This window comes from Diceros bicornis, chromosome 24 (assembly GCF_020826845.1).
Source record: "Diceros bicornis minor isolate mBicDic1 chromosome 24, mDicBic1.mat.cur, whole genome shotgun sequence".
Classification (NCBI taxonomy): Eukaryota; Metazoa; Chordata; class Mammalia; order Perissodactyla; family Rhinocerotidae; genus Diceros; species Diceros bicornis.
In genome coordinates this window covers 27,485,295-27,513,063 of record NC_080763.1, presented here as the reverse complement: position 1 = coordinate 27,513,063, position 27,769 = coordinate 27,485,295, and positions in this window count along the sequence as shown.

Sequence of the window (27,769 nt, the reverse complement as noted above, 5' to 3'; positions counted from 1 at the left end):
GAGAAATAATACATTGCTATTGTTTTAAGCCACTAACTCTTAGGGTGCTTTGTTACACAGAAATCGATCACAGAAACAATAGGCATATTTGGAGACAGACTACAAATACCTCACGTCACTATTTGGGAGCAAGTGGAATGGTCAGTGCAGTCAGGTCATAGTTCTCCACGACCTTACATATAGTTGACCTTATGATATTTACATGCCTGAGGGTGAGTGGATCTTTTGAGGCTTGGAATCCCCAGCATCTGATATGGTACCTGGTTTGGTAAAGATTTGACAAGAACAAGCAATCCTCAATATATGCACTTAGGAATCCTCAGGTTTTATGTTTCTTGTTTCTAAATGTTCAGAAATGGGGAATGCATATTCCTCAATATATTTTCAATCTATTTTTTTAGGTTTCTCCCACTGTTCCCCTAAATGCATTCCAATTTGGTCAAAACAAACTACTCATTTTCCTAAAATATCCTTTCCTTTTCAGACTCCATTTCTTTGCTTCCATCATTTACTCAATCACGTATGTGGAAGTTCTCTGTAAATGAAAAGAGGCTATAAACTTTTATCACTTTGCATTGGATTTTAGTTACGGACGTATTTTCTCTACAAAGTTATAAACTCCTTAAGAGCAATGGATGTCAATTTTATTTTTGTTCCATCCTCCATGCTAAAATAGCTTTAAACACAGTTGATAATCAAAAGCCTTATATTTCTAACTATGTATCTGTCTATCTGTCTGTATATCTATCATCTATTGTTTCTAAGTTCTAGATAAACCTAAATCCAATCTTTATGAAATTCAAACCCTTTCACATGGTGCAAGAGGTCCTCCACAATCGAGCTTCTGCCCTATCTCCAGCCTCATTTCTTGCCTCTCAACCACTCTCGTTAGGGATTTGCAATGATGTAATGAAAACAATAAAAAACAAAAATAAAACAGGCAGCCTGTTCAAATGATTAGGAGCAGCCATAAATGACAGACCTATACAACTGTGTTGAACCTGTGATGGAGACTGCTGCTTATCTCATGAGATTCATTCTCTCCTCTTTTTTAATAATAGAATCACCATACGTTAGCTGGGCATATGACCATCCAAAATATGAACTACACTTTCCAGTCTTCCTTGAAGCTAGATATGATCAAGTAACTAATTTCTATCCAATGAGATATAAATAGAAGTGTCATATGCAGCTTCTGAGAAATGTTCTTAAAAGGCGAGGCTGAGAACTTTTACAGATTTTTCTGCTGCTGAATTGTCGACATCACAGTGCTCAAGAAGTCATCTTGGACCATGGGGTGAAGGCTACATGTTGAAGATGGTAGAACAATAAAATAGAAGGAGCCTAGGTCTCTAATAATTATGGAGCTACTATACAAGCTCTGAAATGCTTATCTCTAGAATTCACTTGTGTCTGAGAGCAATAAATTTGAAGCTGCTGTTATTTGAGCATCTCTATCACTCACAGTTGAAACTAGTCTTCCTTAACACTATACCTAAACCATGGGAAGGTTGTTGAATAAGCAATCCTCCAAGTTTGGAGTATTCCTATGGGAACAAGACTCTTATTGCAGTCGAAGTTTAAGTCTTTGGTTTTCCTTGTCTGGGTCAATCCAACTCACACTTGGAGAGAAAACTATCACTTTCATAAGTAAAAAGATTTGAGTTCACTTTCAGTGTTTTGTTTGTGTTCCATTTAATCTAGTTGAACCTGCCTTTGTATGACTTTTTGACAATAGCCTCACTTCCCTAATACCCATTTCAAGTGAAAAATCACTGAAATGTGACTTGCAATTTCAGAGAAAAAGAGAGAAAGAAGGAGATGCATTTTCTTCTATGAAAGGATAGCAAGGTGTTGATTCCAGGCGCTGTCCTTACTCATTCTTTCCTTTCCCCAGATTCCTTCATTTACTTTATTTCCCAAGGCCCTACACAGGGATGAAGAATGGAAAATATTGAGGCATTTTAACTGCTACCATGCTTTCAATATTTCCAAGATTATCTCATCCAGCACATTCAGCTTCTTTTTGGCTCTAGGGAAGCCGTGGCTGCATTCCTTGATGCCTGTGACATGTGCTGATGGCCCAATAATGTGTAGCACATAAAGCATCAGGTACGAGGAACTCTTGTTATGCAAACACCCTAAATACTCATGCTCAAATTAGAGGATGAAGATGCCCCTCTATAATTTCTGATTTGGCCAGAGAGGAGGAATACCAAGGGAACATTGTAGGTAGCAAAAGCGAAAGATATGCTTTGCTATTTCAAGAAAAATACCTATTTAGTCACTTGAAAGGTCAAGAGGAAGATTAAATCATTATTTGTCTTTATTAATTAAAATAATTCATTAAATTGCATGCTTTTAGGAGTCAAGTTCTCTGTAAACCTTTTTATTCCCATTAAGATTGTTATCATGTGTGCTTACCCCATTCTTCATGTCTTAAATGTCCTCCTTATTCTTCTTAATTGTAGTAAACAGATTGTTACTTCCCTTGAGATTTGATTAAAGACTTGCCTTTTACAATGAAAGAAGTTCAAAAGCAACTAACCACCCCCAAATTGGGGTACCCGGTGGCTACACTTGATATGTATAGAGAGATTGAGGCGAAAATCAGGATGGTGTCTATGATGAGCAGAGGGGGCTGCTTTTGAGGCATGGAATTCTAGTCTCAGATAATTGCTGCTCAGAATGGCACACACATAGGCTCCCTGCACTTTGTAAATTCTTTGTAAAGGTGAATGATTAACTTCTTTGTAAATATGAGTGGTTGATCCATCAGAAATGGCTCTGAGTAGTCTTGAATATTTTGAGAGAAAAACCAAGCAACATTTGTTTGTAACTACGCTGTGGTGGACTTAATCACTGGGTATGCAATCATTATTAAGACAGGGCCCCTGCCTTGGAACACTCATATTCTGGTGGGGAATACGGTATTATTCAGGATACTTGGTTTGTAAGAAAGAAAACAAATTTAAAGTGGGAAAGTTGCATTTTAAAATTTTGTACTATATGCCAAACAACTCAGCAATAGAACTTCCTGGTATTTATCCCAGAGAAATGACAACTTTTGTTCACACAGTCACATTAATTTTCAGAGCCTTGCTTATCATAGCCCAAAGCTGTGAACAACCAGATGTCCTTCAGTGAGTGAATAGATAAGCAAACTGGTACATTCATACAATGGAATACTGTACAGCAATGAAAAGGAACTACTATTGCGTGCAAAAACTTGGATGGATCTCGGGGCATTATGCTGAGTGAAAAAAGCCAATCTCAGAAGATTACATACTTTGTAACAGTATTAAATGGCACAATTATAGAGATGGAAAACAAATCAGTGGTTGCCAGGGTTAGGGCTGGGGGAGGATCTGACTATCAATGGATAGCATGAGGGAGTTTCTTTGTGGTGATGGAATAGTTCTATATTCTGGTCGTGGTGCTGGTTACATGAATCAGTGCATCTATACATGAGATAAAATGTCACAGTACTATAAACAAACACAAAATGAGTGTATGTAAAAATGAATAAAGTCTGTAGTTAATAGCATTATACTAATGTCAATTTTCTGATTTTGATAATGTATTATACATTAGTTATGTAAGACGTTATCTTTGGGAAGGTATAACTGGGTGAGGGTATAGGGAAACTCTATACTATTTTTTGCAACTTCTTGTGATTCTTAAATTATTTCAAAACAAAAAGTCTAAAAATTTTTAAAAAATCCATTTATGATTTATGAGACTTGGGGGCAGAAATTCAGCCAATTCGCTTGGAGTATTGGAACCAGGGAATGGGAAGCCACCTTAAGGAATACTCTTTCTCTTATCGCTGCTTCTCTTGGTCATGCCTGCTTCATTCTCTCTCTTCAAAACTGGCTTTCCTTTTTTTTTTTTTTCTTCCACCTCCAAACTACAGAAAGTGGGAAAGTTTCAGTTTCTAAGCTTTTAAATCCTCTACATTCATAGGACCAGACCAAGGCAAAACTGGAATTTCCTGATCCACCTCTCTGAGCAGTATACGTGATTTCACAGTGCCTGCTCACTTTCCATATCTTCCTCCAGCAATTTTACTCTGGAGTATCTAAGCTCTCTAACAGAGGGTAGGCACCCTTCACTTTCTTAACATGGTTCATTTTGGCTTGTTTGCTATACATAAGTGGATGCATATAGTACTCGAGTTACAAGAAGTTTTATTGTCAAAAGTGACAGCAGGCTTTTATCTTTATATTTACAGGTGACCTGGTAATAATCGTTTGTGTTGCTCTCCAGACACTTTTGTCTTCCAAATAACAAAAAAGTAAAGTGATGGCTCAAGTAACTTTAAAAGCCTGTCTCCTTCCCCTGCTTCATTTATGAAGTCCTCCTTATGTGCAGGCCTCCGCCCTGGGGAGGGGAGCGAGTACAAACATGGACAATGCATAGCCCAATGAGTAAGATAGAGACAGGGACAGAGATAGATAGAGACAGATTGTTACGATACAGAGTGGATAGTGAGATGCCATAAGAAAGGGACAATGTATTATGGACTTCAGGGGAAGAAGATTTTTTTATGGGGGGATTTTTGTGACCAGGAAAAAGTCTTACATAAGAAAACGTTTGAAGTTGAACTTGAGAAATCAATGGAAAATGTATGTATAGAGAAGAGAAAAAGCCTTCCTGTAATAACCCTGTATGGTAAATAGTGGGAGCTCAAAAACTTTGTTGAATGAATAGGTGCCCGCTACATTGACCACAGCATAAAGCACCCAGTTTCTGGACGAAGGAGCTGAAAGACCATGAGAAGAGGTGTGTGTGAGGGCTTTGGAGGGTAGATGGGAGAGCGATAAAGTCAATTTTTTAAAATTATTATTATTGTTATTTTCTAAGGTGGTTTTTCATTTCCTTTTGGCTTGCCTCATTTCTTTTGAGATGTCTATAGTAATTCTTTTCTTCATTCCTCTATATGTACCATGTCTTTTTTCCTCTGGCCTTTAATTTAAAAAATTAAAATTTAATTTAATTTTTAATTAAATTTTGAATTAAAATTTGATTGTCATGGTTTTCAGGAATTTATTTATGATGTGCCTTGGTCTGGTTGTATGTGTAGTGTGTCTATGTTTGTATTTATGTATTTATATCCTGTTTGGGGTTCACTGAACTTCTTGGATCTGTAGATTTAGAGTTTTCACCAAATTTTGAAAATTTGGGGGCATTATTTCTTCACAACCACTACACACTTTCTGTATCCTTCTGAGACTCCGTATACACATATGGTAGACTACCTGATATTGTCTCATTTGTTACTGAGGCTGTATTTATTGTTTAGTCTTCTCTCAATGTGTTTCAATTTGGATTGTTTCTATTGTGATGTCTTTAAGTTCACTCACCTTTACTTCTGCAGTAATTTAACCTATTGCTACACCCATCCACTAAATTTTTTACTTCAGATATCGTATTTTTCATCTTTAGAATTTTCACTTGAACTTTCTGATATCTTTTTCTTAACTTCTTATTATAGTCATATTTTTTTTTAAATCTTGAACATAGTGAGTATATTTGTAATATCAATTTTAAAGCCTTTTTCTGATCATTTTATTATTTCTGTTATTTTTTGGTCTGTTTCTATTCACTGATTTTTCACCTGGTTTCTGGCCATATTTTTCTTTGTTTTTTATGAGTAGTAATTTTTTGTTTGGATGTTAGACATTATAAATTTTATGTTATCTGGGGTCTTATTTTTTTGTCTTCCTACAAAGAGTCGATAAATATTTTGGCAGTCTTCAAAGTTACTTGCAGATCAGCTCCATCGTTTCTTAAGTTTTATTATTAATAGTCTATCATGGTCTTTACTATAAGGCTAATTTTACCCTGCTACTGAATGCCCCACTCTGGCTGATTGGAATTCAAATGTCCCTCAGCCTTGTTTGAGCTCTGAGTATTGATCTGATTATAGCTCCCTGAGAATTTTTTGTCTGCTTTATGGATTTTCCCTTTATGCATGTGTAGCTTAGTATTCAATAGCAGCTTCAAAGGTACCCTATGAAGATTTCTGAAGCTTTGTCTTTCTGTAGCTATGTTCTCTCTGGTACTGTGTCCACAATCCCAGCTATCTAGCTTCCCTGAACTCTGATCTCTATCTCCTCATTGCAATAAAAACACTGTGATCTGTCTGTTTGGGTTCTGTGGGAGATCAAGATTTGGCCACCCTGAAATATATCTCTTTACCTTGATTGTTTTCTCTGAAGGACATTTGACCTCCCCCACTAACTGCCTAAAGAATTTGACATGGTGGCTCATTCCTGGAACAGATCTTCTATCATGATGGCTATAAAGATAATGTAAAATAGATGTTGCAATGGGAGGGGCACCAAGCCCCTTTTATCAAAAAACTCTATCTCTCCTTGACCAAATTATCAATAGATGACCCTGAAAAGAATTGTCCTCCCGCCCTCTGAAGTCCCAGGCCACTACCCACCCCCAACACGTTCCTTCACCTTTAGCTGCAATACTTAAGCAAGCAGCTTAGACAGAGGGACGAGTTGCTCATTTCTGAGCTTCTCCCATGTATACATGTTATTAAACTTGGTATTATTTTCTCCTGCTAACCTGTCTTGTTGATTATTTGGCCAGCCATGAGAACCTTAAGGGAAAGGGCAGAGGGAGATTCTCCCTCTTCCCCCGACAGTTCCTTCACTCTCCATCAAAATCTGGAAGGTGATTTTAAGCAGAAAGCCTGACCTGTTTTCCTTCTCTTAGGAATCACAGTCCTTTGCTGCCTGTTGTCCAATGTCTGAAAATAGTTGTTTCATATATTTTGCTTAATTTTCCGTTGTTTACATCAGACAACATATCTTGTAACACTTACTCCCATGTGGCTGGGAGCCAAAATCTCCATATATTCTTTTGAAAAGTTTACCTTCCTCACTTGCAATGAACTAGATAGTGCTCCTCTTTCCTATATGTTGTCAAACATGGGATTGTTACAATTCCTTAAGTTTCTGAGAGACACACCAATATTTATCTTATTTTAAGTTATCCTAAGGTATTAAGTGGCCACAGCTACTTAAGTGGGTCCTGGAACTTGCAACAAATTAAAAAAAAAAAGCTTTTACATCTACAGTCCCCATTGAAACTTGCCTTTACTGGGACCCAATGCAAAGAAAGCACTTTTATTTGGTTTAGCTTTTGGCTGGTTGATATTTTTTCCTCTTTTCCAGTGGCTTGCCAAATCAATCTACATCCAGTGGTGGCACAAGCATTAGTGTAATGCTACCCATTGTGATGAACTTACGTAATTTATGTTTAATTTTAAAATTCGGCGAATACTTGCCACAAAGAAAAGACACTATTATAAATCACCAAAACAAATAATGACTGTCTCTTCCAATGAGGGTTCCAGGTTTAAAGAGTTTTATTCCAAAAAACAATGGAAAGGAAGAGAAAGTGGAAAGATGGAGAGAAAGTAGCAATTCAGCAAAATATATAGTTTTCCTGTTTGTTTCAGGGCCCTGTTTTACAAAATAACACCCAATGGGCATTCACAAATCTATATAGTCTTCTGTGTTGGTACGTAGCCTCCGGAGGTAACTTCCAGTCTTTTTATCTAACAGTAAAAAGCTTTCCCTGGTTTTCCTCCTCTCTTCAATCTTACAAGGCAATTTCAAAATAATTTGTATTTTTTAAATATATGAGAATATGGATCAAACGTAAGTTGACAAATATCTGTGTAAAACTCATTGATAAATAGCAACCTACGGCAGAGAGTGGAATGGGAAATGGGTGAAGGGGCAGGAAGGGGCTTGAAGGGGAAAAAGGAGCTGCCCAGTGGGAGGCCATCAAGATCCCTTCAATTAGTTACTAAATTAATGGTCTTATTGATGACTTTCAAGGAAATTTATAGGTGTTTGAGATAAAATCTTTTTAGCTTGCAAATTAAAAAAAAATAAAGAGGGAGAAAGATCTAATGCTAGACCTATAAAGGGTAGGAAAACTCTGAAAGCAGAAACACTGAAGAGACACATTGCAGGCATCATCAAATGATAAAGTCTTAAAGCATCAGCCAGTTAAAAAAAACAAAAAGTTCTTTAATAGTCCTGAAGATAGATCTGTCTCCAGTCATTAGTGGAGATTTTTAATTTTAGAGGACTTTATTATTATTATTTTTTGTCATAATATTTGATGGATACATCAGTAAGACCTGAAATATGTGTGTGTGTATTTCAGTTCTCCAGATTTAAATTTAGAACTTGCAGGCATTATAAACTTTTTTTAAAACAAAAGTTTATTTAGTTAGACCAAAACATTGCATGACTATTTATATCGCCCCTGGCCTCCCCATCTTGGTCCAGATGAGAATGCTTTGTCTTCCTTCCATCTTTCCTGTTGAACAAGGCCATGAGACTTGCTGACCTACTCCAGCTCCTACTAGCCCTCCTCACCTTGAACTCACACTATTCATACAGTCTAATATAAAATTTGTTTTGAAATATCCAGTCTTTGTGATCCTCAAATATAGCATGTGTTATATTCCGCTCCTTTGGAAAAATTGAATTATAAATGCCCCCAGGGCCAGCTCTGCTTGTTGCGCTGCCTCCCTTGCCGGGCAGAGAGGGGCAATGAAGATTTATCTGATGGCTTGGAATCCAAACCTTTCGTGATAAACTTGGTGGGAAGAATCTCTAGTTTCAAGAAATACTTCTACTGGTTATCTACTTAACCTTAGTGTCTTCTATGATATAGGACTTATTTCCTAGGCTTAGGCTTAGAATAGGCAATGAAGACTCTGAATCTAATGACTTCAGGGATATCAGGTGCATAGTGAGGCAAGCATTTGGGCCCATGACAAAACAAATGTGGGGCATGTGGAAAACCCAGAAAGTTTAATTCTCATACTAAATCCTATGAAATAAAAGTAGTTTATCAACTCTATTTCACAGATGAGAGGGACCGAGGCAGAGAGAAAAGAAGTAATTTACCCAAGGTCACAAAACTAGTTAGGATTAGAACTAAATTCAATCTATGTTGTCTGGCACCAGAATCTGTGCTCTGGGTGGTCAGAAGCGTAGTTTGGAAACCCAAATAGCAGGAGGTCTACAAGGACTGAATGTTGCAAAAAGAAAAAATTACCAAGATTGGTTAAACAATCCGGGCTGTGGTCAAAGAAATAAGAAAGAGACTTCAATACTAAAGCTCACCCCTTTTCTTTTTTTTTTTTGATGAGGAAGATTGTCCCTGAGCTAACGTCTCTGCCAATCTTCCTTTATTTTGTATGTGGGATGCTGCCACAGCATGGCTTCATGAATGGTGTGTAGGTCCACGCCTGGGATCCAAACCCACGAACTCCAGGCTGCAGAAGCGGAGTGCATGAACTTAACCACTACGCCACGGGCTGGCCCCTCACCCCTTTTCTTCATCAGTAAACTTCTACGTCCTTCTTTTTAGATGAGGAGTCGATCCTTGATTGAGGCCAGGCCTGTAGGAGCAAGTGCCCAGTGAGATCTCATGACAGGAGGGCAGTGCTGTAGGATGAAGGGTCCTAGAAGAGTACAAAGGTGTGTGTGTGTAATGTGGCAAGAATGCTCAAAAACAGACCAGAGGAACTCATGGAAAGGAGGACTGTCTATTCTGTCAAATATCTCCCAAATTCAACAGAGAGCTTAGGAAATATTTCAATAGGAAATGCCCATATGAAAATATTGGGATTGAAATTGAGGGACACACAAGGAAATCATCCATTTAGATATGACTGTTAAAACAGGAGAAAGATTAACAAACTATTTTGACTTCCTGAAATCTAGCAGTTTTCTTAAATACCTATTAAGAATGAATTGTATTAGTTAATCTCTTCATTAGGAATAATGGAGTACTCTGGTTGATCTCCATCATTGCTAAAAACCAGTTGTGAGAAGGGCCTTGAGTGATTCCCACTATACCGCTCCTCCTCAATTTTCATGCTCCTTTTTTGCCATTTTGGGTCCTTGAAGTCCCCCCACACACCATAGGCTTTATAGTATCCCTCAAATTTTAGAGAGCAGAGGCAGGTGCCTGAACATAGGCCTAGCCTGATTTATCTTTGGCTATACAGACGGTAGAGAAAAAAACATGGTGATACAAGGATCCTATGCGTGAGTAATTGGATCAGCACTGGTCTAGAAAACAGACACTTTGTTATTTTCTACAAACTTGCTCCAACGGTACTTTACAATTCCAATCCCAAAGATTCAGAGGGAAACTTAATTAACACATTTCAATCACTGTAAGCACCTTCAAGTATATTGCAGTAATTCTGAAAAATGTTTTCCACCTCTGCAGATTTCCCTGGGGATGCTCTGTTGGCTAGACACAGAAAATCTTTCTGCCTTTTTGCTCTTTTATCTATATTCTCTGATGAAGCTGATTGCAGACTCAGTAAGCTTGTTATAGCTGTCGGCCAACTGGAAGAAGGGGAAGAAAGAAAACGTATTTCTAGTTATTTGCTAGGACTTAACGATAAATCACGTGGTTTCTGAGCTTTAACTGAAGGAGGGGTGTGTGTGTGTTTGTGTGTTTACTGCTAACCTGGGTCGACATATCTGCAATTTGGGGCTGCCAAAAATCAAATGGGAAATGCTTTCATAGCTGAGTAGCTTTTTAATTTTTCTCAACAAAATATGCACTGGTGTTAGTAGGGCTCTATGGGTAATCATGACTGGCTGCATTATGTGGTACCTTGGCTGGCAATTCCCCTAAGTGATTTCCAAGTGTTTGTGTATCCTAAGAACACATAAGCATCAGGATAAAGGGGCTGGTCTCCAGTTGGTACAATACAAATGCTCTGATGTCTGGGTGCTTTGATGAAATGGAGATGCATGCCAGAATTGTCAAAGCATCTGGGTTGGGTGCTTTGGGCCTCTGAAATGATTCTCTATTCTAATAGGCAATGGGCCAGGAATGGAAAAGAAGCCAAGTTGCTTGCAAATGAACACACCTGTTTGGTGGAAAGGGATTTTGCAGCCTCACTTTTCTATGATTCTCAGGTAGTTGTCCATGGATGGAGTGATTATGTCCCTGTATCTTCTCTTTTGCCCCATGTCCAAGCAACACATCCTTTTCCTCGGAAAATTGCCTATTGCAGATCAGTGCTTTAGATTGGATCTCTTCCATTCCCAGCATTAGGATAGCTCATGATTGTTTTTCTAATTTTCAGCTGAATAAAAAACCTCTTTCATCAGTAAACAGTTTTAACCCTTTTACAGTGTAGAGTTACATCCCCTACTTTTTATGGAAACATCTTTATATAGGGGGTAATTTCTTTTATTTTGACTGTGTCTAGTGTTACTTAGTCTGTAGGAGAGTTTTATTATTAGTTTCCTAAACTCTCCTTATCCCAGCTTCAACCTTACTCTCTCCTTCTTAACTCCAGTTACTACCTCTGTTTGATTAATTGCATAGATCTTGAGTCAGTCCACAATAGCCATGCCCTCTGCCTAGCCACCGGCATCATCAGTCATCTTTTCATATTTGATTGTTCATTTATTCAAAAAGTATTTATTGTTGTGCCTGCTAGCCACAGGAAGCAGGGCACAGTCTGTTTTTTCAAAGAGCTTATGGTCTAATAAAGAAGAGAAATGTGAACAAGTTATGGCTTCAAGAAAGCACCTTTGAGTCAGAGGTCAACCCAGCAAAAGTAAGAGTTTAAAGATAATCCATTATCTACATGCTAGTGTGTGTGTTGAAAGTGCTGAAATAATTACGTAGGATATGTAAATCTAAATTATGTTACTTATTGAGAGCACCTATTCTGGACAGAACTAGGGACGTTAATTCAACAAACATGCTTATTTTAATACACCTCTGTGCTAAGCACTGAGCTTAAAGACCCTACAGATACCAAGGTGATGCCATCTGTCCTCTACTTCAGAGTTGTCAAAGTCTAGTGGCCAAGAGAGTGAATCAAACATTATATTAAAGTGGGAGAAGTGCTGCAGAATAAGCGTCACAGGAGGGCCTGGGTACCCATAGGTGGGCACTCAACCCACCGAGGGAGGTGACAAGATTCCAAACGAAGGATTTCCTTCGTTAAGATCTGGCTTTATTCAAGTGGAAAAGGAGGAGGGCATTCTAAACAGAAGAAAGAGCATGCGCAAGGAGTCAAAAACAGAAAAGCAGCATGACTCTTTCTACATAGCAATAAACATAAACTAATAATATTACTCAGTGGGTTTTGGGGGAACTAGTTTGCACTTTCAAAGCACCTGTAGTGCATGATGAATTTAATCTGCATTTTGATTGGGAAAAGAAAAGATATAGGTATTTTTTCGTCAGTCAAGAGAAGGCAAGAAAAATCCACTATTGTAATGAGCTGGAGCTCTGCCGCCGTGTTTCCACTGGGCTGGAGCTGCTGGGGGTATTGTGTCTTTCCTTTGAGATGACAGCTTCACTCTGTGTTTTGTCAGGGCTAGCCTTGGCCCACGAGGGATGCGGTGGAGACAGCAACACTCCCCTTCATGCCTCACAGATGATAATTTAGATATTATTTGGAGCTTTGCCACTCAGGAACATTTTTCTAAAAACAATTTTAACAAACTATTAACTCGGTGGATTCTCCGAGAAGCTAAAATGCATGCATATGGTCTCAGGATAGTTACTCAAGAGACTTCCTTGGAATCAGCCTCGGTGAACCTGCAAGATGTGAGTCCTTCTCAGGAGAGATTTAAAACTGAAATAGATTCCATCAAAGCTGTCTCAGCTACACTGATAAATATCTCTCCATCCAGAAAAGTAGAAATATCTGAGAATGAGGATAAATGTAAAACATTCTTGACATTAAGGAAGACCTAAGGAGTACAAACTTAACGTAGGACATAACTAGCAATTAATAGCCTTGTCAGTTTCTAGGTCTTTTCTTTGCTCTGCTCTATGAACACCATTAGTAGAGCATGTAAGCATTTTATAAACTTGCCACATGATGGAACTAAATTAAATTTCACTCGTTTATTTTTACAATGGGGAAACCTGAAGGACAGGTAGGCAAATAGAATCGCCTTAGGCCGCTCAGTTTTCAAGCTTTGGAATTGGAAATGTGTTTTAGGCGTCCTCCCTCCATTTCTTACTCCAACTATTAAGATGTACTCCCTGCTATACTTGGATTAATTGAGCCACTACTGAAAATTCTTTTTGATTTTCCTTTGCTAATTGAAAATGAGTTCCAATTCCCAAGTTTCCCTGCAGGCTCCGTGGAGACATTTATTTTGGAAGTCAGCATGGAAGAGACAAAATTGCTTATGTTTCCTGTGCTTTTTTTCTTGAAAACTGAGAAAAATGTTGACAGACCAAACCATGAACAGACTTTTAGGGTTTGATATTCTATCGAGGCATATGTATATAGCATATTATCTATTTATGCACTACTGTGTAATTATTCCAATGTCAATCTAAAAAAAAACATGGAAAGTCATGGTCTTTCTTCCCCTAAAGGTAAACTATAGTTCTGATGAATTTTATCACCCAGACCTTCAAAATTTTACTAAAAGGTAAACATTAAATTTTATTTACTTATTTATGAAAGTTCTGAGTTCACAATGTTTTTGCTAGATCAAGTTTATCTGCATGTTGGAGAATTTGATTCACTAGAAAATATTTTCCTTCTTTTTCAAATTCTTCTAAATGTCATTATTATTAATAATCTTGCCCTTTCTTTTAGAGATAATTACCTGTATTTTTTGATTAGAAAGATTAATAAACTGAAAGTAGTTTTTTTAAAAAAATATAATAAACATTCTTATGTGCTCCAGTTTTACTCACTGATACTTAAATCTTTTTGTTAATAATGTAGGTCAGTGTCAGAGTCTTCTTTCTCTTAATTCATATCAAAACTCAAGAACAACTTATTCTTTGCATGTATTTCAAAACTCCAAATGCTCAGAATTAAGAATATTTAAGGATCTTTAAACATAATTATTTTATTTCATGCTGATTAGATGCAATGATTTGATGATTGCATCATAAATACCTGGACAAGCTACTTGAAAATACCAGGTGAATAGTGAGAAGCTAAGAATGTTTACTGTGACAAAGTTGTGAAGTCTGTTAAACTGGCACTAGTATTTCAAGACACAAGAAATTTTAAATTAGTCCGTCAAATTCCTTTTCTGCTCTTATCCCTTGACTTTATCTCCTTCCCCTGCCTCTTAAAATCTTAAAATAGAGTAAGGGGTTCTCTGAGATGAAAGACTGAATTAGATGACTTGCTAGGAATCATTTATTTACAAGTAACAGAAAACCAAGTTTCTACTGGCTCAAAAAAGGCATTGAACTACAGGAGATTTTCCAGGACAATTATCTCTAAATTTGTGTTCCAGGTAGCAGTGGTACTGATCAGTCCACAAATTGCTATGGTGATGGGAGACTGAAACAGGGAGAGGATTATAACATATTTCAACAATGGCATAACTATTCTATAACATTTATAAATTTTTGCAAAATATAAACCTCTGACTTACGTACGAGTCTGTGGAGCAACCATCATGCCATTAACGTATCTCTAAGAGTTTGTGAACCAGGATTCTAAGGCACCATGGATATAGAAAAGGGAGTCCTGGACTAGTAACAAAGGCAAACTTGACTTCTTTCGTTATTATCCAATTTCTCATTTCCTGCACTGTGGAAGTCTCTGACCACGTGGCTAATTGCAGGATACGGTGTGGTGATCTGAATGGCTTCAGGTAAGAGAATAATCTGCATGGCTAGAGGAAGGATGATACAGTTTAAGGGACCATGTGCAGGGCATAGCTGGGGTAGAAGCCAAATGTGATGGCAGAAAGGCACCGTTAGTCATCAGAGCAAGGCCCTGGAGTGCTCAAGAAAATGATGATTCCAGTAATATATTAAGAAAAAGAATTCCAGTTCAGATGAGGTGATAGAGTTCAGGATATAGGCCAGGAATATTCCAGTATGTGAGGACTTCACTGCTTGAGAGTTGGCCACGTGGTATGGATTCATTATTTAAAGATTTATTATTTAAAGAAAGTACAAGGTTCCAATCATTTAGCTTCTCTTTGTTGATGACTCGACTGGGGTTGTAGAGTTACCCCAGTATGATACCATAAACATCAAATGCACTTAAAGGCTTGATTTGTGCTGTGGATGTGGAAAATTGTAGTTAGTAAGAAAGAAATGCCATTAAAAGTGACTAAATTGAAGTACTCTCTATTCTCTGAAGGCAGCAGCTTGGTGACACTTCACCAGACACGCACCAGTGTCATGTATGTGACTTTACACCTGAAGAATCAAGATTGGAAGAGAGCATTGATGTCATCCAGTACAAAGTCACTATTAATGTGTTTTATTAGGCTGCTGATTTTTCTAGACATGACCATTCAGAATATAATTTAATTCAAATTATATTCACCACTTCATCACCATGACCAGCCTTTATTTAATTAAAGAGGACTATTTCATTTGTGAAATGCCAACCTGTGATGCCCCAAATGGCAAGGAGCCTCTGGTTTCTGAGAGCTAACTTTAACATATGATATTGGGTTAAGAGATATGCTTTTCAGAGTACACGGACACTTACAGAATTCACTATTCATTTGAGAAATCCACATGCCATACCTCACCTGAACCACCTCAACCTTAGGAGCATTAAGGAAAGCTAAACGAACCAATAAATTTGATCCGAGTTCATGAAATTTTAACAGGATTGCCCAACTTCAGCCCATAAGTACTCTGTGGAGGAAGTTGAAACTCTCAGGTTTGACTTATGAAGAGATAAACTCAAAAAGTAGCAACTAAACAACCTCCTTTGCCCAGTGCCTCTGGTATAAGTAAAAATTACAAAAGACCTACTCAAACTCCTCCAGCCCCTGTGCTTAAGTCTCTAGTGACAATAAGAACTCCCTGTAGATAAGTAAAATCATGAATGGAATAAGGTAAGGCTGATATAGTATTTTAAAAATAAGTTATTATTCTAGCTGAGTAATAATCCTCAGTATTTTTTTCTGATGGAAATCTTACTCCATTTTCCTGCTTGATTAATTAATACTGAATGTGATGGGGACTGATTAAAACATGGTCCTTGGATTTTCAGCTTGGGATCAGGGTTTAATGAGATATTCTTGATACTTCAATAATTAACCTCCTTCAGATTGGTCTAACCTACTGCCCAATATGCCATTTTACTTCCCAGTGATTATAGGAATTCATTCAATTATTCAACTAATATTTATGGAAATTCATAGAATATCTACTATGTATGTTTTAGACACTGCCAGAGACTTGGGATGCCACAATAATGGAGACAGATGTGTTCCCTGCTGTATTAGTTTGCTAGGGCTGCTGCAATAAAGTATCACAAACAGCAGAAATTGATTGTCTCATAGTTCTGGAGGCTAGAAGTCTGAAATGAAGGGGTCAACAGTACTGATTCCTTCTGAGGGCTTTGAGGGAAGGATCTGTCCCAATCTCTTTTCTTGGCTTGTAGATGGTCATCTTCTCCTTGTGCCTCTTTATATCACCTTCCCTTTACGTGTGTCTGTGCTTGTGTCCAAATTCGCCTTTTTATAAGGACATCACTTATATTGTATTAACTGTTATATTGTATTAACACCCTACTCCAGTATGACGTCATCTTAACTAATTACATCTGCAATGACCCTATTTCCAAATAAAGTCACATTCTGAGGTAGTGGGAATTAGAACTTCAACATACAAATTTTGGAGGGATACAATTCAATCCATAACCCCTGACCTATGGACATTCACTCTAATGGAGGCAGGTGATATTTAAAAAAATTGCAATAAAGTATGATGAATGTTATACTGGAGCATGGGTCACGGAGTGGGTCAGCACACAGCCGTGGTAAGTAGCCCAGATTTTATCCAAAGGCAGTGGAAATACCTTTTAAAGGTTTTTAAATAGAATTTTGACACAATGAAATTTGCTTTTCAGAAATATCACTCTAGCTTCCCTGCGGAAAATGTATTGGGGGGGAGACCAGACAAGAGTTGAAGGTAGTCTGGTATAGCATAGAGGCAATGAGAACGGGAGAATGGATGGGTTCAAGAAATATTTAGAGCAGACCCAGTAAAACTTAGTATTTAATCGGATGAGAAAATTGAAGGAAAATGAAGGGTTAAAGATGACTTCCATATTTCTTGCTTGAAAAACTGAGTTTTTCAAATAGTAATGTCATTTGCTGAAAAGGGAAATATAGAGAAAGAGGAAGAGAGGCTGATATGTTCATTGCTGGCCACGTTAGTATTTAAATACCTCCAGAAAATCCAAATTGGCCTGTTAGTTGGCACAGTGGTTAGTTTTATGGATCTTGATCTCAGGCAAGAGAGATGGACTTGAGATACAGATTAGGGTAATCTCAGAGTGTGGGTCAGAGTTTTGGCAGCAAATTGATGTGGAAAGATGTCACTTGAAAAGACTTTAATGAATGAACTATTTACAAAGTTGTTGGCTGGGTTCAGGGAACACAACAAGAATGCAGAGTACTCTGGAACCAACAACTGAAAGCTGCTACCACCTCTAAGCTTGAAGGGTAAAGGGAAAGAAGTTACTGGAATCTGCCAAGACCGGTAGCTATAGGAGAGGGTTGCCAAAAAGGAATGGTCTCTGGTAAAGGAATGCAAGCACTGCTAACCCAGAGCCTGGCAGAGAAGGAGCCAGAACAATATTAATATCTTACTTCTCTCTCCACCCAGTATCCAATTTCCAGCTGGTATCTTCCTTGATGAAAACAAATGACCAACCAAAGAACCAATGATGCACTTCATAGAGATCAGCTTCCCAGGGCGCAGAGCAGGGTGGAGAAGGGTGGACAATAGACCTGGAGAGGCAAAAGAGGATACCAGCACAAGCAGCATATAGATGACTAGGAACTGGAATTTCGATTGGGACTTAGATCATTTAGAAAGAGAATGTAGAAAGAAAGAAGGCCTAAGACAAAGGTTTGCCAAACATAAAAATTTGAGGGTCTAGGACAAGCAAAGAAATAAAAAAAAAAGGTTTGGAAAGAGTGATTAGAAAGGCAGAGAAGTGTAACATTTAATGAGTGTTCCAAGAAGAGGAAAGCAGCCAACAATGTTAAATACTGTGGTGAAGCAAAATAAAGATAGAAAAGTGTATATGAAGTTTAGCTTACATGGTCATTTGGGAACTCAGTGGGTAGCTTGTGTGCAGCAGTAGAGAGAGTTGCCATATTGCACTGATTTGAAGAACAAGGGGCATGTGAGGAAACAAAGACAACAAATATTATTAATTTTTTCCTGCAGGGGAATAGAAAACATGAAAGCATATTTTTCCATTCATTTTTTTTTTTTAAAGGATTGGAGAGACTAGCATGTGTTGTAAATCCCATCAATTCAGCTGATGTGGTCTTGATCTTTTTCTCTGGAGACTGGTCAAGCTAGCTTTAGGAAGATGATGTTGCCATTGTTTCTTGGGTAGCTATGGTCCTTCCAGGGCTGGCTGCCTTGAACAAAGCAAAGAGTCAGAAGACTTGACGGATGGCCACCATTTAAAGAGAACCATCTGGTTCTCTTTATTGCTCTGGGAATGGACACTGTGTGTGGCTTTTTAGGGAGGGTCCAGTGGACTACTAGGGTCTGTTTGTTTAATTTCATTGAGATTATCATGGTATTCACTGATGCCAATTCGATGATAGGAAGAAGACTGTGCAGTACTCCCTTTCCTTCCTCTCACCAAGGCATTTTATTATCCCACCTATCTGGGGATTTAAACAGGAATCTCTAAAGTGCTAGACTTCCTCAGAAGACCAGATGTTGGAAGAGAAAACCACTGGGCTATTCTACTTTATTACATTCTTGTGTTACTGTGACATATGGTGTGAAGCAAATATTAGTGCATGGAAATATAAAACATCAGGATGCATCTGAGTTATTTCTCCCCAGTTACACTTGATCTGTGAATGCCGGAAACACTCCAGTTCATAGCCATATTTATCATTCAGAGTAAATCATGCATTTGGGGGGCATAAAATGAGATGCTTTAGAATGCAGGTGATTACCAACTATTGCATATTTCTCCAAAGAAAGATTTGGATTATCCCATCAATGAGAAGGGTTGCTGCTTTATAATGCTGCAAAGAGAAGCTGAGATGATGGATACGTTATAATAGATTAATATTAAGCAAATGTTATTTTCCCTTTACTCTTCAGTCCCGGAAATCCCAAAGCTACAGGAGTAGCTTTACGGGGTGTTTTTGTTTGTTTGTTTGTTTTCTTTATTTTGTTTTCATTATACATTATTCTTGAAATTTCAAATTTATAAATCAGATTTTTATAGGTCAATTAATATCTTCCAATAGATTTTCATTATATGTTCAGAGGTGTGTTTGCATAGAAATGCACTTGGTTCTAAGAAATGCTAAAAATTACTTTAAAATAATTGCTCATGTGAGAAGGTATCAAGATAAAAAATCAACAGTAAGTATTACAGAAGCTATGAGTAAATGCAAAACCTAGTGTCAGAGGTAAAGGGAAAGTTCAGGAGCAAATTTAAGGTCAGTTTAGTTTCAGGAGGTTAAACAGACAATGTCAAGAATCTTGAGGGTCCAAATTAGGAATCAGCAAAAGCACTGATGTCACAGCAGTAGAGACGTCTTAAAGAGGACATCCCAGACTGTCCATCCTAATTTTGCTTTTTTAGTGCTCTTTCCCTTACCCTCCAACTTTCACTACAAAAACACCTATAGTGCAAGTAGGGTAAGGATTTTGAAATTTATATGAAAACATTGCTCCAAAAATTAAAGTTAAGTGAATACTATCCTAAGCTTCTTGTTGCCTGTCAATATAAGGGATAGAATAGGGAGTACTTACAGTTTAATTTTTAGAAACCACTTTAAAAATTGTTGCCTTAAGTACCGTAACTGGCTATCTTTCCCTCGGAATGTTACCGGATGCATACCCAGGTTCTTTATCCACCACACAAGAGGGGCCAAATAAAGCTAGAACGCCACGCTTATGGCAAGGAAAGAGTTTTTATTTCTGGTGATGTCAGCCAGGAGACGAGCGCTCTCAAATTTGTCCCGTCTCCCCGAAAGATGGGAAGCAAGGGGTTTTATAGGTTGTGAGGAATGTAGCTGCTGGTAGGGAGGGGGAGCCTGTGGTCTTGCTGGTCAGCGCTTTCCCACCAGCCTGCCTTTGGCTTGGTGAGGCTGCTTGCAGGGAGGAGTGTGGCGGATAAGGGAATTGCAGGTGGGTGTCCTTCAACTGTCTCTGTCTCCGTGGTGGGTGGTGGATTCTGGCCCCAGGAAGCCAAGGAGTTGAGGTCTGAGAAGCTTTAGCTTCTTGATATCAGTTTCCCTGTAAGAAACCTCAAGAACTGGTAATTAGCCAAAACATCAGTGTGAGCCCAGCGCCAGGCCACCTGGGCTTGTAACAATTAGTAACTTCTGACTGCCTTGTGAAGTTCAGGGATACAAAAAAAAAACCAATAGTTACATATGAATGTAACTTAGAGAAGCCTGGAAAGAGGATGAGTGCTTTTGCTTTTAACCTCATGTATGCTGGGTTTAATATAGGGGAACTGATATCAGGGCCAGTATCAGGAAGACCTTTCTAATTTTATACATTTATATACTCTATCCTGCCACCTCCTCTCTCCCTTCCCCCACTTCTATCTTCCAATAAGCCCAAACCCAAGCTATGTCATTATGCCTTCTTCTGACAATCTTGATTATATACATCCCATCTGGAAATCACCTCTTTGCTTTCTAAGATATCAACTTATCTTTTAATCATACTGTTTGGTGCATATAGTGACTTCACGTTTGCAATGAAGTGCTGGGTGTGATAAAAGCCTTGGCTTTCTTAGGGGCAATAAAACCTCTTTTTTTTTGGTAAGATCGAATCATTCCTGCTCACCTAACAGGGAAGACTGTATGCAGTCGTTTCTCTTGCTTTTCCCTCTGCCCTCTTCAACAATTTGTCCACATGATAGTCTGCTATACATGTTTAAATCTTGGTTCAAGAATCATGTCTTCTGCAATGAATTAGCCTCTACTCCACCTGGAAAACTTATGCTGTCCTTCCTGTGTATTCCCATAACATGTTTTTATTAAAACATTAAAGCATGTTTCACATCGTATTGTAATTTTATTTCTACCCTCTCCAAACCACAATGTCCCTTAAATCAAGGCTCTATCTTATATGTCCTTACCCCCAGCACTTGGCATAGTACATAGCACATAACAACAACAACAAGGTTGCTAACAAGGAGATACAGAAATAGGAAAAAATTAAAGCAATGACAATAGTACAAAGTAAAAGATAATATTTATTGAGGGCTTACTGTGGTCCAAAGTTTGTCTTGGTCAATATACATGTGAAAATTGTTAGGAGTAGGTATGGTTGCAAGGAACAGAAAACTCCCAAATAACAATGAGTTAAAAATGATAGCAGTTTAGCTTTTCATCATATTCAAGAAGTTCAGAAGTAGTAGGTCTGGGCATGATATGTCACTCTGTGGTAGCAAGAACCCAGGCACTTTGTATCTTCTGATGCTCCACAGTTGACTTCTACTCTAAGTTCATCTCACGCTTCAAGATGGGTGCTAGATCTTCTGGAGTTCCAGCCATCATGCCCAAATTCCAGTCAGCAGGGAAAGAGAAGGGAGGCAAACTTCTCCCCACCACCCATATCTTTCAAGATCTCTTCTCAGAAGTTGCATGTGGCACTTTTGCTTGCATCATATTAGCTGGAACTAGTCCCATGATAATTCTTAACTGAAAAACATGGTGGGAAATGGAATCTTTATTCTGGGTAGCCATGCACCCAAATAAAAATTGAGGATTCTATTCAGAAGGAAGAATTGACAATAGGAGATAATTAGCAGTCTCTGGCATATGTGTATTATCAAATTTAACCCTCTTAACAACCTTATGAGTACTAACCCAGGGTACTATTATTATCGCCATTCATTCATTTGACAAATATAATTGTGAATTAGATCTAGTTTTAGGGCCTTGGGATTTGGCAGGAAAAAAGTCATGTAAGCCACTGTCCTCTTGAAGATTTTATTCTAGTTGGGAAGGTAGACATTAAACAGATACATATACAATATGCCGCTATACAGTGATAAGTTTTATGAAGAAAAGTTAAGCAGAGTGAGAGAACAGTGTATAATGCAGTTAATTTAAATAGGCAATCCTGAAAGGACTTCGAAGAGGTGACTTCTGAGCAATGATCTGGATGGAGACATAAGAACATCTGGGGAAGGAAGTTTCCGGGCAAAAAAAACACCCAAACACCCCTTCAGTTGGACATTATGGAGTTAGTAAAAATGCTGGTGAATGTGGAAATAAAATCAGAAAAAGACAGAGGCAGGGCCAGACTACATAGTGTTGTAGAGGATGATAGGAAGTTTGGGTTTTATTTTGAGTTTGATGGGGACCACTGGAGTTTTTGAGCCAGCGAGTGGAATGGTTATACTTAGGTCTTAAATAAACCGCCCCATTTGCTGCATAAATAGTGGACTCAGAGGGTAAGAGGCTGATGGGATAAGAAGCAGAGTGAAAGCAAAGAAAGCAAAAAGAGACTATTCAGAGAGTCTAGGTGAGAGATGATGGTAGCCTGGAGTAGGATGGTGATAATGATGAATGTGGTAAGTGATCAGAGGAAGGACGTACTTTGAAAGTGGGGCTGATGGATCAGATGTGTGGTGAGAATGAAAGACATCAAGGATAACTTGTAGGATTTTATGGTGGTGAATTTTATGTGTCAACTTGGCTAGACCATGGTACTCAGTTTTTGGAATTAGTTCTCTAATCTGATCAGATTTAAAGACACTAATGTCTATTTCCATTAGTAAAGAGAGCAGGAGTAGTCCATGGTGTGATGTGGCAATAGAGATTAGCAAAAATATCACCACTGGATACTCCTACTCTGATACTTATAACAGGCAGGTTTCTGAGTGACCATGTATTTGATACCTTAGAATATTTTGGTCAAAATAATGAGTTTGAGATTGGCTAGTTGCTCATAATTGCACTGGACAAAGTGGGGAAATAAAAGGATGAGCTCAGGGATTCAAATTAGAGCTCATGCACTGCATAAATGACCTGGAAGTTTCTATGTCTGTCCTGAAAAAAACCCTTATCACCCATAGCCAAATGGCTGGGCTTGCTGAAAACCAAATCCAGAGTCGTTTCCTGCAAGTGGCTGAATTACAATGCAAATTGAATTTCCAACCTCACAGGGTGTCTGCTGTTAAAGTGAGGACATTGATTGGGAAGGAATGGGATCCTGAAAATTGGAATGGGGACATATGGGAAGATCCTGATGAAGCCGGGGACATTGAACTCTTAAATTCCAATGAGTCGTCTTTGCCAGTAAAAGCAGCCACTTCACCTCTATCTCAGGAGATTAACCCTGCTTTGCCTGAGGAAATTGTAATGGCCTCCCCTGAGGTAGTTGCCTTGCAAGATGCTGCTGATTTTCCTCAGGACCCACTCCCACCATTTCTCTTGTTTCTTGACCTATTACTAGACTCAAGTTCCTGTAGGTCCCTAAATGTGAGGTACAAAGTGTGACCCATAAAGAGCTGCAGTACACTTCACAAGAACTACATCATTTTTCCAATTCATATAGACAGAAATCCAGGGAACATGTGTGGGAGTAAATATTAAAGGTATAGTATACTGATGGAAGAACCAAAAAATTGGATCAGGCAGAATTTTTTGGTATAGGCCCACTAAGCAGATATCTGGATCTAATGTTGCAGTTTAGGGAATTAGAAAGAACTCTAACAGCTTGATTGGTTGGCTGGATGAAACATGAACCAACAGGTGGCCTACTAAATGAATTAAATACCAGAACTGCCTTGATACACTATAGAGGAAGAGATTCAAAGGCTTTGGGAGATTGGAAGGTTAGAGTGGATTTATCATTCAAGATCAGCTTACCCATCCTGGGAGGGTCCAGTGGACATACCTTCCACCATGACTGTGAGAAATAAATTTGTGAGGGCAATCTCAACATTCTTGAAGAGTTCTGTAATCACTCTTCTCTGTAGGTCAGAAATTATAGTGGGAACTGCTGTCACTGAATTGGAAAACATAACTGCAATGAAAGTAATTGGATCCCAGGGTGTCAGGGACCAAGTGGTGCCATTTAATTACCAAAGGCAAGGTGGGCATGGTTACTATGATGAATAACAGACTCAAAGCAGCAATCAGAATAGTATGACTTGCAGAGACCTATGGCATTGGCTAGTTGCTCATGGAATTTCTAGGAGTGAAATAGATGGTAAGTCTACTAAATTCTTATTTGATCTGTATAAGTAGAGAGTTCTAGGTCAAAGAAACAAAAGTCAAACTTGCATCATAAAAGCAGAGAGTCATAATCAATTCCTAAACTTGAGCCATTTTATAGGCTCAGAACCTCTTAAATAAACGAAGAGGAGGCCAGTTTCCCTCGAGGAAGGACCCCACTATGCCCTAAATTTTTACTGTTATTCTTTCTCCCAGTATATTCCAAAGGGATCTATGACCTTTTTCCAGGGTGACTGTGCATTGAGGAAAAGGAAATACTCAGACTTTTTGAGGATTATTGGACATTAGCTCTGAATTGACATTAATTCCAGGATATCCAAAATGTCACCGTGCTCTACCAGGAGACACAACAATGACTCCATTGTGTTGGAAGTTAAGATTGCCATCCAGCCACTTTGGGCTCCTCACACCTCTGAATCAGCAGGCAGAGAAGGGAGTTACTGTGCTGGCTGGGACAATTGATCTTGATTACCACATTAGAAATTGGACTGCTACTCCACAGTGGAGGTAAGAAATATTATGTCTGGAATACAGGAGATTCTGGAGGTAAGAAAGATTATGACAGGAGTACAGGAGATCCTTTAGGGTGTCTCTTGGTACTACCCACAACCTGTGATTAAAGTCAATGGAAAACTACAACAACTCAATTAAGGTAAGACTACTAATGGTCCAGACCCTTCAGGAATGAAGGTTTGGGTCATGCTACTAGGTAAAGAACCACAACCAGCTGATGTCCTTGCTGAGGGCAAAGAGAATACAGAATGAGTAGTAGGAGAAGTTAGTTATAAATACCAGCTATGACCAGGTGACCAGTTACAGAAATTAGAATTGTAATTATTATGAATATTTCTTTCTTATTTTGTTATGAATATGTTTATAGCATATAATATCTTATATTGTCTATTACACATATTGTATATTACATGTATCTTGTTTTTTTCCTTCTTTTATTTCTTTATCATATAAGATAAGACGTACTGACTTTATATCATAGTATTTAATTACAAGATATCAAGGAGCAAAGTGAACATCACCTAAAGGCTTTCCATCCTCTTCTAGGGAAAGGATTAGTGTGTTTTGCTTGTACACAGGACATTTGTATCATGTTAGGTAGAAGTATGAGCTTGTTATGGCCTTCATTTGGAGACTAAAGTGGTTTAAGGAGATGTGTTTGGGTGCCAAGTTGACAAGGGGTGGACTGTGATGATTAATTTTATGTAAGCATGGCTAGATGTTGTCATAAACACATTTTTAGAATATAATTAACATTTAAATCAGTAGACATCGAGGAAAGCAGATTACCCTCCATAATGTGGGTGGGCCTCATCCAATCAGTTGATGGCCTTAAGAGAAAAGACTAAGGCCCCCCAAGGAAGAAATAATTTTGCCTGCAGACTGTGTTTGGACTCAAGCTGCAACATCAACTCTTCCCTGATTCTCCAGGCTATTGGCCTTCCCTGCAGATTTCAGACTTGCCATCCCTCACAATGGCATGAACTAATTCTTTAAAGTATATCTCTTTTTCTGTATGTTTACACATCCTATTGGTTCTGCTCTGTGGAGAATCCTGACTAACACATTTTGATCTGAGCAACCAGATGAATTGTTGTAACATTGACCAAGATGGGACAGACAGACAGAGAGGTGAATTGTGGTGGGGAGGAGGAAGAGAGGAAATGAAGAGGAGCATGAATTTTATTTTAGACAGGCTAATTTTGTGAAATTTATTAGATAAGTAAGTGGAGATGTTGAGTAAGAAATTAGTAAATGAGTTTAATGCTCAAGTGACAGGTCAGAACTAGAAATCTAAAATTGGGATTCATCAGCATATAGGATGTTTAAAACATTGGGACTAATGAGCTCAGCTATAGAGAGAATGTTGATAAAGAATAGACGAAGGCTGAGAACTAAGCCCCAAGGAAGTCCAGTATTTAGGGGTCGAGAAGGAGAATCAAGCAAAGGAAACTGAAAAAGAACAGACACAAGTACAAGAAAACCCAGGAGAACATAGTGATCCAGAAGATAAATAAGGAAGGTGTCTTAAGAAGGGTGATTCATCAACTATGTCCGATGCTGCTGAGAACTGGGAATTGTCCATTGGATTTGGCATATTGGAGGTCCATGGTAACCTTGAGAACTGGAATATCAGTAAATGGTAAGGACAAAGCCTGACTGAGATGGGTTGAAGAGAAAATAACTATTAAGGAAGTAAAAATAGCAAGTATAGACAACTTTCTAGGGGGTTTTTCTATAAAGAGGAGCAGAAAAATGGGGCAGTGCTGTGGGATTCAATGAGATTTAAGAGCAAAAGCAGATTGCTGGGGATGTAGAGGGGAGCATCTGTAGTGACTACTAGTTGATATGGAAACCCAAAACAAGCCACTTTGAAAACTTTTAATTTCAACTTTTCACTGTTAATATTTTCAAATTATTAAACCTTGAATGCATGGATACTTCCTTAGGTTTTTATGCATTACCAGGCAAGTTCTAGCACAGAGTAGGGTAAGAGAGCCATAACATATTACATTGCACCTCGGAGCCATATAACTTTACCACAACAAAGTCCAGGGAGGAATATTTTTAACAGGAGATATTTCTGCATTTTTGTAAGATGATGCTAGCAATGCAGTAGAAAGTGAGAAAGGATGCAGGGTAAAAAGTATACTTGCAATAGGAAAGTCATAGAACAGTCAAAAGGGGAAGGGATTGAGTGCATTCATGGGAGGTTGATATTAAATTAGAGCAGGAAGAGTTAAATAGGAGCAGGGAGGCTGAGTACATGCATAAAAATGCAGAAAAATGACGAGATTTGATAATGGAGAAATATCGCAGTTTTCTTGTCATTGCTTTGAACCTTCCCCTCAGTGAAATAATAATTGAAATCATCACCTGGTTGTAGAATATTAGGAAGACATGTGAAATGCCATCTGGGTGAGTGGAAGCAGGAATTGTCCAGGGAAATGTAGAAGGTTTGTTGGGCTGTGCTGAGCCTTACTTGAGATTTGCCATCACAAATTCAGAATGGGCCCTGTTAGAACATTGTGTTTTTTTTTCTTTAGGCACACTGAGATGCTACGGAGCAGTTGCAGAGGGGTCAAGAATTGGGTTTAAGCAAAGTTTGTCATGTAAAAATTACATGAGTGGTGGCGGGCAAAATTTTAAAGATGTCCCTCCAAGATTCCCGTCCTCTGGTTCTTCCATCAGACAGGAATGTAGGTCCTGCTGTAAAGGGACTTTGCAGATGTAATTAATGTTATTAAACAGCTGAGTTTAAGATAAGGTGAGTATCCTGTGTTATCCAGGCGGGGCCAATGTAATCACAGGAGCCATTAAAAGCAAAGGGGCAGAAGAGGAAATCAGAGAAATTCAAAGTATGAGAAGGATTCCACACACCTTGTTGGCTCTGAAATGTAGCGTTCCTCATGCCAGAACCAGAGAGTGGCCTCTAGGGTCTAAGGGTGGCTCCCAGCCGATAGCCAGCAAAGAAATGGGGGCCTCAGACCTACACT